This window comes from Colobus angolensis, unplaced genomic scaffold (assembly GCF_000951035.1).
Source record: "Colobus angolensis palliatus isolate OR3802 unplaced genomic scaffold, Cang.pa_1.0 Scaffold14, whole genome shotgun sequence".
Taxonomy (NCBI): domain Eukaryota; kingdom Metazoa; phylum Chordata; class Mammalia; order Primates; family Cercopithecidae; genus Colobus; species Colobus angolensis.
This window is the reverse complement of record NW_012114488.1, coordinates 14,471,451-14,481,365: the sequence shown is the minus strand read 5'-3', so window position 1 is coordinate 14,481,365 and position 9,915 is coordinate 14,471,451. Positions and strand designations below refer to the sequence as shown.

Here is a 9,915-nt window from a genome sequence, read left to right as displayed (position 1 = left end):
TGTGAGTTGGAGATTTCTTTTTATTTATTTATTTTTGTTTTGTTTTCTTGAGATGGAGTTTTGCTCTGTTGCCCAGGCTGGAGTGCAATGGTACAATCTCAACTCACTGCAACCTCTTCCTCCCAAGTTCAAGCGATTCTCCTGCCTCAGCATCCCAAGTAGCTGGGATTACAGGCATGCCCTACCATGCCTGGCTAATTTTTGTATTTTTAGTAGCGTTGGGGTTTCACCATGTTGGCAGGCTGGTCTTGAACTCCTGACCTCAAGTGATCCATCCACCTCGGCCTCCCAAAGTGCTGGGATTTGAAGATTTCTCAGCAATATGATCTTGAAAGGTGCCATTTTGTATCAGTGTTTGATTTAGTCTGAAGGAGGGAAACATTGCTATAACACTTTGCAAAACAGGTTTTGAGAAAGAAAGAAATAGTACACAAAATAATTCAATACATAAAATACTAAGAAATAGAAAAATGTGAAAAATAAGAATTTTGAAGACTAATAAAATAGACAAAGGTTTGACACACTTGATCAAAAAGATATATCAAACAAAATCATATCACAAAGAAGAAATATCTACTGACAAAGCAGAGGTTTTCTGGAAAAGCTATTGTCTAATATGTCTAACATTCAAGAGGAATTGGATAAATTCCTGAGAATGTTTTTTAAAAAGCCAAAATTGGTACAGGAAAGAAATACATAACTTGAATGAAAATGTGTATGTATTAGCTAAAAAAAAAAAGGCTCAGATGGTTTTATAAGTGATTTCCATCAAACTCTCAAGTGACATTCCAATTCCCTTATGTTTAAGAAAAAGAAAAAGAAAAAAAAGCTGTTCAGTTTTGTTTAAATTAATTTCAAAATAAAACAGGAGCAATAAAATGAGGATGAAATTCCATTTCACTTATAAGTATATATATGTATCAGAATCCAAATAATATCCTATCATCAAGATTTATCTCAAAAATATAAGGATGGTTTATCATCTCAAAAATCCCTATCAATGTAATTCAACATAGGAACACACTGAAAGGGAAAGCAGTTATTATCTCTTATAATATGGACACAATGACTTAATAATAGTCTATACTTTTACTATTAAAGTAAACAAAAAAGAACAACAGAGTAAACCAGGATTGGAACAAAAGTCCCTAACTTGATAAGGGCAATATATTAAACATTGCAAAAAAATGTTTAAATTTCTGGAGAACTCTTAGCTACATTTTAACTTTTGAAAAAAAAAAAATAGAGGATGATATTAACAAACAAAACAAACTCCAGAGATGAGAAATTGAAACAAGCACTGAGAGAAACGCCAGGGCAGTGGACCTTCTGAGCCCAGAAAGGCTCGGATTCACAATGAAGGGACCCAGCCTCAGAGAGGAGGAGAGTGGCAGGCAGTATTTAGCACTGTCCCTTAGGAGACGCTCAGTAAAACGCCCCTACCAGCTGCCTCCTCTTCCTCACCTATATGTAGCTGTGAAATCCTGGGAACTGTTCTCAAAAGAGTGTAAGATGCTCCGAGAGGGTCTGCCTTACAGGACTGAAGCTGGGCCAAGAGGGCGAGTGGAATCTCAGGGGATGGCAGCCTGTGCTGTGGATGTGAGGGCCAAAGAGCAAAGCCCCTCCATGAAGGGCTGAAAGCAGGACAGGCCTTCTGCAGCGCGGCCATCAGGACCACGGTCTGGGAAGCCAGGCTGCCTGGGTTTGAATCTCAGCTCTCCCACTTACTGCATGACTCAGTTTGTTTGTCTTGTGCCCTGCTCTCCGTGTCTCCACCATGAGCTAATAACAGCACCTACTTCAAGGTTGGTTGGAAGGGGTGAAAGAGTTAATCCAGGTAAAACATGAGAACAGTCTCTGTTCTTCCTCAAGGGAAGCCTCCTGATGCCTGAACACACACATTCCGCTGGTGTATTTCCAGCACAAGATTCTGGTGTGCATATGCCTACATAATGCAACAGGGAATCTATGGAACCTTCCAGTACTAATTAACATATTGTTTGGCCACACATGTTAATAAACAAGCAGGAATCATCAGATTTCGGAGGTAAGTAAATAACATGACAAAGAAACGCCAAGATGCACAAAGAAGACAATTAATCATATTAATAGAAGGACTGTTTAGTGGAAGGTACATGAAAGAAGAAGTCAAAGAACCGGTGCTTCTCAGACTCTGACGTGCAAGTGGATTACCAGGAGATTTGTTATTAATAAATAAATAATAAGAATGACATGCAGCCTTGGTAGCAGGCCAGGTGTGGACTCTGGGATTTGGCAGTTCTAACAAGCCCCCCCCATGTGACACCAATGTTGCTGGTTCACGTTCCACACTTTTAGGGGTGGGGATCAAAAAGATAAAGTCAAGAAATGTTTCGGGAGTGGGAGGAAAAAGACAAAAGCATACAACGAAAGAGAGATTTTTACAATAAATGCAAAATTAAGACGTAAAATAATTCTAATAGGCATCCTCAAAGAAGATGGCAGAAATCAGAGAGGGGAGAATATAATTTTAAAAATAAGGATATTTGCCTGGGAGATAAGGATAAAAGGAGTGGTTCTCCAGGCTGGCTACATGCTCTGATTTTGGGTGGCATTTGTTTGGCCATCATCTATGGAGGCATAACTTACGTATCTGTGGTTTTTAAAATCATAATGAAGTGAGAAGCACTGATTACCCATTACAGTAAAACAGCCCAAAGGCTATGCAGCGAAAAGAAGACAGAACCCACCTTGACATATTTTATGGCTCTAAATGGGAATAGAAAATCCGAGAGGTTTTACAAGAAATACAACACCTGAAACCTACATACGAAACAAATGCCAGAATCGAATTCACCTTCTCAATGGCAGTGCCAAGTTTTAGAAGAGCAGTGCCTTCAAACTGGGAGAGAAATGCTATAAACACAGCCAAACCGCATCATAATAAAGAGTGGAAGGAACAGATAGTGCCTGCAAGGAGAAAGGAGATTATATGACAACAAATTCTACACATATAAACATAAATATTCATTTTTTAAAGATGGAGTCTCACTCTTATTGTCCAGGCTGGAGTGCAATGGCGTGATTTCAGCTCACTGCAACCCCCACTTCCTGGGTTCAAGCGATTCTCCTGCCTCAGCCTCCAAAGTAGCTGGGACCAGAGGTGTGTGCCACCACCCGGATAATTTTTGTATTTTTAGTAGAGATGGGGTTTCACCACATTGGCCAGGCTGGTCTCAAACTCCTGTCTTCACATGATCCGCCCACCTTGGCCTCCCAAAGTGCTGGGATTACAGGCATGAGCCACCACACCCGGCCCGGATATTCTTAACTACAACATAAAAGCATATGTTTTTCCAACAATAAGAAAAATAAAAATCAATTTCTCTGAGAAAAATAGAGCATAAATTTGAATGAAATATGAAACAAACTAAAATATGGTAAGATTTTTAGTAACTGATATCTCCTATAAACTCTGAGGTCTGGAACATTATTAATGAGTAGTACAGACTGAGAAACTTTCAAATATAATTTCTTTCTCATGGATCCAATCATCAGACATACTTGCCCAGCCACATAACACAATCTTACACACCTTCTCAATGTAACTGTATTAGTACATCTGACAGAATTTAGGAAGAGACAAAAGAGTTGTGAAAAATGTGGATAGAAAATAATTGGTTGATAAGTTCCATCACAGTTGGTTGAATACATCAAAGTTAAAGTATGTCGTTCAAAGTAACAATGCACTTGATGATTATAGCTCCCGGAAGCATGGGTAGAGGATGGATAAATTAACTAACAATGGGAACAGGCTGGGAGAAGAGATATGAGGCAGAGAATGCCGAATTATTAGATTTTCAAGGTGGGGGATGAATGTGCATATTTTAATGTTGATAAATCAATGCATAGCTCCGCAATGATGATAATCCCCAAAAGAACTAAGTGGAGAAATGTGTACAAGTGGCTAACTCTGGGGAACAGAACTGAGGGTGTGAGAGAGTGAATTCTTTTTTTTTTTTTATGAAGAAAGCAGGAAAGCATGTATTACATCCACAATTAAAGATATTTTAAATGGTAATACAACCAAGCAGTTGAAATCACCTGAACATTTCAACTCTATGAATATCTATTTTTAAAAGCATTTTGAATAATCTGTTTCTCTTATGTACTTCTTCATTTTACTTAGGAGGAGTGCAGCATTCTGTCGTCATTTCTTCTGGGACTCTGCACAAATCAGTAGAAGATTTGCACAAGGCAATATTGTGGCACACAGAACAACTTTAACAAGTTCACGGAAAGGAAAACCATTCACGTTCTAAATAGAGCTCCATGCCTCTAACCAACACCTTCCCTGGCATATGTCTGACCTTGTGCTGGGGACTGAACTAGAGTAATTTCCTGGGTTACTCAGGACACAGGTGTCACGATGTCTGCACTCCAGTCTTGACTGACTAGCCCAGAAGGGCAAAAAGGCAATGTGAGGGGCTTGGTCTTGCTGTCCAGCCTTTACTGTTCACTTTCCAGAATTCTTATGAGTAGGGAAATTTCTCAGTTCAAAAGCTTCAGGTTACCCATGCATTTGCTCTTTCAATACCCACGAGGAGCTTGGTGTCACTCAACCTATCCATATTCGCCACGTTCCAAGAGTCTCACTCAGAGGTGAGCGTAGGTTTAGAAGAAAAAATTGGGAACAGTTTTCATTTAAACAGTGTCTCACAACCCCCATCAGGTGCAACTCTTGAGTGAGTACCAAGATTCCTTGCTTAAAAATAAAATGTTGAGGGCCAGGTTCAGTGGCTCAGGCCTATAAGCCCGGCACTTTGGGAGGACAAAGGAGGCGGATCACTTGAGGTCAGGAGTTCGAGACCAGCCAGGACAACATGGTGAAACCCTGTCTCTACTAAAAATACAAAAATTAGCCGGGCGTGGTGGCAGGCACCTGTAATCCCAGCTACTCGGGAAGCTGAGGCAGGAGAATAGCTTGAATGCTGGAGGCAGAGGTTGCAGTGAGCCAAGATTGCATCTCTGTACTCCAGCCTGGGCGACAGAGCAAGACTCCATCTCAAAATAAATAAATGAATAAAAACTTGTACCACATAGCAGTTAATTTATAAAGCAAATAACTAATCTTTTAAATGAGAGGGAACAGAAGAGTTTGTCATTTTGGAGATTAAAGCACAGCCCAGTCAGTAACTTTATAACGCTGACCAGGAGAGGTACACACCTTTATTTTACTTTTAATTTTTTGGTTTTTTTTTGAGACAGAGTCTCAGTCTGTCACCCAGGCTGGAATGCAGTGGCGCACTCCAGCTAATGGTACACTCCTTTATTAACCCCAGCTATTGTTACTGTTAAATCACTAAGGTGTCTCCTCAACAACCCTGTTCCTTTTTCTCTTTTCCTGTTGCTGTGAGCCAGGTGTCAGGCATAGCTGTGTGTGAAGTTATCAGGAAAATCACAAAGATGTATGTACTAGGGCAGGCAAACCCCAGATCCTAAAGATTCTGTCCAGCTTTTCCGTAAACATTTCCCATTTCTTACTCCCAAGTTTGTCAAAAAAAAGACATCAGTCTTTGACTTTTTCTCTAAATGAAAATCACATAGAATCTAAGTTCCAAACCCAAAATTCATTTGCAAAGGAAAGAAGGAAGGAATGAAGAAAGGGAAGAAGGAAGGAAGTACATATCATGTATATTTAATATATATTATGCACTTCTTTAATATATTACTTATTACATATGGATGCAAGGCCGAGGCAGGCGGATCATGAGGTCTGGAGATTGAGACCATCCTGGCTAACACGGTGAAACCCTGTCTCTACTAAAATTGCAAAAAAAAATAGCTGGGTGTGGTGGCAGGAGCCTGTAGTCCCAGCTACTCAGGAGGCTGAGGCAGGAGAATGGGGGTGAACCCAGGAGGCGGAGCTTGCAGTGAGCGGAGATCACGCCACTGCACTCCAGCCTGGGCGACAGAGCCAGACTCTGTCTCAAAAAAAAAGAAAGGATATTTCAAATGCCTTTGCTTGGGAACACCTATGTTCAGTTTATTCCAAACATGGACCTGGTTTTCAAATGTCCCACACTCTGGCTTCACCAGGGAAGATTTGCCATCATGCTTAATGTTGGAAATCTGTGCAAAAGGTTCCACATGCCAATGCGAAGCCAAAAGAGAAAGACAAGCAAGCCTTTGATCCAGAAGACACAGCCCTTCTCAGCCCTTCGAATCCATTCCTCTGGGAGCTTCCATATGGGAGGACTGCTTCTTTCTGTGACCTAGCCTCACTAAATGCACTAGGAATCAGCTCACTTCACTAAATATTACAGCCAGATCCTGTGTGCATTTACTATAATTATGCATATTTCACCGGAACTAATTTTCAAAAACCCTTTCCTTAGCAAATCGCACATTGTATGAAATGTCAGTGTTTCCTACCAACTACTGTGAAAACAACAACAAAAGCTGAAATACGGCAGGAACTCAAGTTGCAGAGTATTTAAAATAGATAATTAGACTGAATTCCAAAGTTCTCTAACTACCACGTTCGTAATATTAAAAAGGTCATTACATTGTTGGTGTGACAGGGGTTAAACACAGGCCCAGCAGCCAGTAAAGACGCTGAGTGCAATGCCAAAGAACGGCGAACGGAGGACCTGTTTCTGAAGGACGGGGATTTTCCTGCATTCACCGTTGAGAAGTCAGTCTTCACAAGATGGTCCTGGGTAGGACGAGATAGATTTAATCACCATCGCAGGAACAAACTCACTAACTGTAGTAGCAGTGACACAGGACAGGTAAGCCCCACAACTGGGGCTTAGCTGAGGAGGGTTCTTGACTTTGCCCAGGAAAGAACTGAAGGGCGAGTAAGTGGTGTTCAAAAGCAATGTTTATTGAAGTGGCCGTGTACAGCAACAGCAGCGCTACCCCATAAGCAGTGTGCCAGGGCAGCAGCTCAGAGGCGACACTGAAGCCATATTTATACCCACTTTTAATTTCAGGGGGTGGATTATGCAGAAATTTCTAGAAAAAGGTCACCAGGTTGTTGCTGTGAAAAAGGGCAGTCACTTCCAGGTATTGCCATGGCAGTGGGAAACTGACATGACACCCTGGTGGGTGTGTCATATGGAAAACTGCTTCCAGCCCAGCCCTCTTTTAGCTAGTCCTCAATTTGGTCCATTGCCTGAGCCCCGCCTCCAGAGTCGACCTCCACCTCCTACATTAGTGAGACCAAGAAAGTTGCAAGGTTGTAAGAATACACAAAGAAAGATAAAAGCCGTATTCAGAAAGTAGATCCCCTACAAAATTCATTGGAAAATATAACTGACTTAGTCATAGTCAATGATGGAACATTGTATATGCAGAAATTCAGGATGTAATACAAGTAACAATGAGTGAGGACGCAAGGCAGCTCTGGCCAGGACAACGAGGGGTAGGGATGATACAGGGACCAGCTATGGCTCCTCAGACCCTGGAAAAGGGAAGGAGAGCTACAGATGAGCAAACAGAGTTGACTCCATGAGCTCGGCAGAAATAGGGCGTCTGTTTATATGTTTACAGTTTTCAGCAGTTCTTAGTGAGAAGTTAGGAGTTAAAAGTGTGCACTCCTCTGTTATTTATAGTCTGATATATTAATAACGGAGCTGGCTTGGCCAAGCTCTTCCTCTCTACAGATGCTATCCCTTAAACACTTTCCAACATCCAATGAGCACTTATACAAAAATTGCTTTTTATTTTATTTACCGCATTCTCAGCTGTTTATGAGTCAAACGGTTTCCTGGTACTGTTGTTGTAGGTGTATATTGCACATTATTCAGGATCTGAAGCATATACAATATCCCCAAGCTTAAATTAGGCATTGTTTCACTTGTCAAATTCAATTAACATCATATGCCAATTACATACCATGAATCATTTAGCAAACACTGTCTAGAAATAGTAACATAAATCCTGTGTTTTACTGAACACTGTGTTGAATTCTGTTCATAAGTTTGTTGTTTGCAACAGTTTGAGTTTTAATCAATTTCAAAATTCTTTTGAATGTACTGTGTGTGTGTACTATGGGATAAAATAAATAAATTGATATATTGATGTTTATGGTAATGTGGGTTCTCACTATGGGAAAAGGTAGATACGAATACTGAATGGGGAAAGGCAATAGAGAATTCTATGGTATTCTTGAAGTTATATGAATGAACTCATTAATGCACATACACACATACACATACTCTACCATACAGTAAAATGGTCTAGAAGAAAAGACATTGGTAGTAACATTTATGTCTACACCTAACAGCCAGATCCTAGGGTTTGGTAAATAGAAGATGAACCTGGAACTTCTGTGCCAAAAAGCAAGGACTCAAAGACCAGTGTGGACATATCAAAACTATGTAGGAGCTGATTTAAAAGGGTTCGTTTTGCTCAAACTCTTCTTTAAAGAAGAATGCTAAATGGTAAATGTAAACAAAAAACATAATTATAAATCTTTCTGTTTTTGGAAATCACAAATGCAATTATTTATTTGGGCAGAAATATAGACAAATTCTTAAAGAGACTGTTGAAGAATAGGATCTTGACGTGGTCTGAAAGCAGTACCCCACATCTTATTTACTAATTGCCTAAGAAAAAGGCATCCTTTAAACAGGGGTGACGTCACTGCGAGTATGACACTCACAAGGGAGAGACTTCATCAGATCGGAAGCTAGTGGGGATCACAAATGCCACCAGATGAGCTGACGTTCTGTGCTGCTGATGGGATGTAATGTAAAGTACACACCCTCTAGGAAACAGTCTTGCCACACACGCTTCACCTGGACATACCATGAGGAAAACAGGAGGACAAATCCAGATTGTGAGACATCCCAAAAGAGGACTGACCTGACATCTTTAAATATGTCAGAGAAGGGACAGAAAAAAAGTGGAAGGAAGTTGTGGCTGACATGACCAGACCACCAAATGCAACGTGTGAGCTTCGCCTCAACCGGGAGAAGAAAAACAGATGTCCACAGAAGACATTCAGAGATGGATGGGAAGATGTGCACAAGGGCTGCCCATGAAATAATATCACTGAGTCAATATACAGGCATGGTGATGGGGCAGGATGACTTTTCACTTAAGAGATGCATGCTACAATTTTCAAACAAATCCACCAACACACACACACAGACGTGCACACTCACATATATACACACATGTATCACGTTTCATGTGAGTGTAGGGTGTGTGTACCATGGGTATTTGTGTGTGAGAAGGAAGGCAAGTGGGTCAAAATATAGAGAAATGGTGCATTGAGTAAATGACTGTGGTACTGTACTAAGCTTTCAAATTTTCTATAGTCTCGCAATTAAAAAGAAAAAAAAAAGGTGGAGAAAAATTTTCCTGGAAAGAGAGAGAAACTAAACAACCAAAAGTTTCTGATGATTGAATTAAATCGTTTTTCAGTATGCCAAGCCTCTGAGTAGCTGGATTTTCCACCTTGAATTTGTTGCCCTGGGGCCTCCCAGTCTTGCTTCCATAACTCAACAGAATTCTACCATTAATTGTTGAATCCAAAGTTCTTTCCAATGTCTCTGAAAGCAGAAATTGTGTTCCAGATACAGAGAATCAAAATGAGCCACTGAAGTCATCCAGAATATCAGTAGCCAAGACATGACCAGAAAGACCTATGAATCTAAGCCAATTTTCTGATTTTTAAGCCAAATTGTTTATCTCCATTCAACACTCTCAAGACTTATCTACAAACAGACTGGGCTAATACAGAGAGCACATTTCCACACTGGAAAATTTGAAGAGGGATGTGAAAACGCGAATGATATTTGCAATCTTCAAACAACACTTGACATTCAAAATCCATTTACAAATCCAAATTCATGCTAAACCTTGTGGTAACATTCTTAAAGACCAGATCTCTTCACGTGGAAAATGATGTCCCAGTCTAAA

At 40.4% G+C, this 9,915-nt stretch overlaps 1 protein-coding gene across 6 annotated transcripts in view; it reads right to left on the bottom strand.

The window, feature by feature from the left end:
- PARK2 (parkin RBR E3 ubiquitin protein ligase) overlaps positions 1–9,915 on the bottom strand; it is a 1,410,476-nt gene that overhangs the window by 780,584 nt on the left and 619,977 nt on the right. The window lies entirely within an intron of this gene.